Source organism: Saccopteryx bilineata, chromosome 3 (genome assembly GCF_036850765.1).
Source record: "Saccopteryx bilineata isolate mSacBil1 chromosome 3, mSacBil1_pri_phased_curated, whole genome shotgun sequence".
In the NCBI taxonomy this organism is placed as follows: Eukaryota; Metazoa; Chordata; class Mammalia; order Chiroptera; family Emballonuridae; genus Saccopteryx; species Saccopteryx bilineata.
The window spans coordinates 259,068,015-259,070,864 of record NC_089492.1 but is presented as its reverse complement, the minus strand read 5'-3'; the positions used below and the strand labels follow the sequence as shown (position 1 = coordinate 259,070,864).

At 44.0% G+C, this 2,850-nt stretch overlaps 1 pseudogene; it reads right to left on the bottom strand.

Moving 5' to 3' along the window:
- Window positions 1-1,824: 1,824 nt before the first annotated feature.
- On the bottom strand, window positions 1,825-2,544 carry LOC136330045 (putative olfactory receptor 2B3; annotated as a pseudogene).
- Window positions 2,545-2,850: the final 306 nt, after the last annotated feature.

The window sequence follows — 2,850 nt, the reverse complement described above, 5'->3', positions numbered from 1 at the left end:
GCTGCTGATGGTAATCTACAGACCACTGCTTGATTAGCAGGAATTTAAGTCACAAGGGAGAAACTGCGTGAACCAATGACACTGGCATCCTGGTATTCACACCCTTGTGTAACCACTTTTCCTAGAGTTTGGACCAGATCTAGTATTTCATTTCTCATAATCACAATACCCTAAAAGTGAAGGGCAATAACTTGCAATATTAGGTTACAAGAGACCCTGGTTCTGCACTGCTCCCAACCTCCTCCTTGCTCTCTTGCTTGCTCTCATGAAGCCAACTGCCATGTGGTCGCTGCTCTAAGGAGAGGCTCACATAGAAGGAACTGATGGATGCTCTACAATAGTCAAGAAAGAAATGAGACCCTAAATCCAACAGCCTGCCAGGAACTGAATCTTAGCAACAACCAAGTATGCTTGGAAATGAGCCTTTTTCAGTTGAGCCTTAAGATATCAGCAGCTCCGGCTGGTACCTTCATTGCAGTCTTGTGAGAGCCCCTAATCCAGAAGACCCAGCTAACCACTCATATTCTTGATCCACAGAAACTGCAAAAAAAAATAGTTGTTTTAAGCCACAAATTTGGGGGTTAATTTGTTACTCAGCAATAAATAAATAAATAAATAAATAAATAAATAATACAGAGGAATTGCAAACAGTCATAAGGAAACTTTTGGGGAAGACCATGATAATGACCTTGATTATGGTGATGGTTTTACTGGTATATATATTTTAGAACTCATCAAATTGTATATAGTCAATATCTACTGTTCATTGTATGTTGGTGTCAATAAAGTTGAAAATGCATTATGAAAGTATCTGGATGGAAGGAGATTTTCACCCAATTACCAGGAATTTTTACTTCCTTGTACAAATATCACTTCACTAAAGCAAAGCTCCTTTTTTTTTTTTTAGTGATATGAGGGCTTATGTGCCTTAAATTCATACTCTCCTGATTGTACTGGTTGAGAACTGACCTGTATTACACTTCCCTGAACTCTGTTTTATATGACTACTTTTGATTTTTCTTAAATTGTTCTTAAGTTTTTCTTAAATTGGACGATAGTGGGATCACTGATGTAGGAGTCATCTTATGCTCATCACTTTGAATTTATTTTATGAGTCCAGAGCTCAATCACTCAGCCTCATATTCACGTAGTAATGGAAAAGATGATTATTCTGCCTATTCTTTGCCAGGTCTTATAAACTGATAATACAAGAGTGAATCACAGCGGTAGAGCATCGGCCTAGCGTGCGGAGGACCCGGGTTCGATTCCCGGCCAGGGCACACAGGAGAAGCGCCCATTTGCTTCTCCACCCCTCCGCCGCGCTTTCCTCTGTCTCTCTCTTCCCCTCCCGCAGCCAAGGCTCCATTGGAGCAAATATGGCCCGGGCGCTGGGGATGGCTCTGTGGCCTCTGCCTCAGGCGCTAGAGTGGCTCTGGTCGCAACATGGTGACGCCCAGGATGGGCAGAGCATCGCCCCCTGGTGGGCAGAGCGTCGCCCCATGGTGGGCGTGCTGGGTGGATCCCGGTCGGGCGCATGCGGGAGTCTGTCTGACTGTCTCTCCCTATTTCCAGCTTCAGAAAAATGAAAAAAAAAAAAGAGTGAATCAAATGTGAGATTTGCCATAGGCTCCCGGGGTTCACATACATAATCTCACTGAATCGAACCCATTATTTTGTCACGTGTGTTCACTGATGTTGGAAAGAATTTGAACAGAGAAGTCATATAAGCTGTGTCTCAGATTTGGTGCTAGTACCCATGTTTCTGTTACTTCATTCTAGTGCTTTCCCCCAGCCTGTCACTTTGAGGAAAGCCCTCTTCACATCTCAGTTCCTAATACTAAAGGTGATGAGGTTGAGGAAGGCAGAGATGACACTGTAGAATACAGCCAACTTCTTGTCCTCTTCTGCGGAGGTCTCAGATCCAGGTCTTAGTTACATAGTCATACACGGACTAGAGAACATAGTGACCATGGTGATGTGGGAGGAACAGATGAAAAGTCACCCTTGGGCAGAGCAGATCATCAGGATGGCAGAAAAGATATTGATGAGATACAATGATGATGAGGAAAGTGGGGCCAACAGAAGGATGAAGCTCAGGATGAAGTTCACCCAGTCACTGAGGGATGTGTGTGCACAGGCTAACTTCAAGACTGCAGGTACTTCACAGACAAAGTGAGTGATCTCATTGGAACCACAGAGAGAAGAATCATAACAGAGACATTATATATCAGGGCATAGGTGATATCCTAGAATCCACAGAAGGCCATCATTCTCCCACACGGCAAAAGGCTCATGATGACTTTATACCTCAGGGGATGGCAAGTGCCCACATGTCTGTCCTCAGCCATGACTGCAAAAAGTCAAGACTCGGTGATCCCCAGCATCAGGAAGATGTACGTCTGTACCACACATCCAGTGTCGGTGATGGTCTTCTTGGAAACCAGATGTACCAGCATCTGGAACACTGTATTGGTGACAGAGCCCATTTTCAGAATGGATAGGAATGAGGAAAAAATACATGTGTGTGTGGAAGTGAGACTTCATGCGTATCAGGATGATAGTAAGCCCAATGCCCAGAAGGGTGATAAAGTAGAAGAAGAGGAAGACACGAATAGAATAACATTTATCTCTTGTGTTCAGTGAATAAAGAATGCACTCAGTAACAGAGCTGTGGCTTCCCCAGAGGAAGTCCTGCACCCCTCTCCTGGTGCAGAGAAAGGACAGAGCCATCATCTATCAGGAGAAATCTGCAGATTCAAATCCTGTCACTACTCATCTATTAGGAGTGCCAGATACTAGTAGCAAAGTAACTGCATATGAGGACCCCACAAAGCCAAGGACCAAATTTTT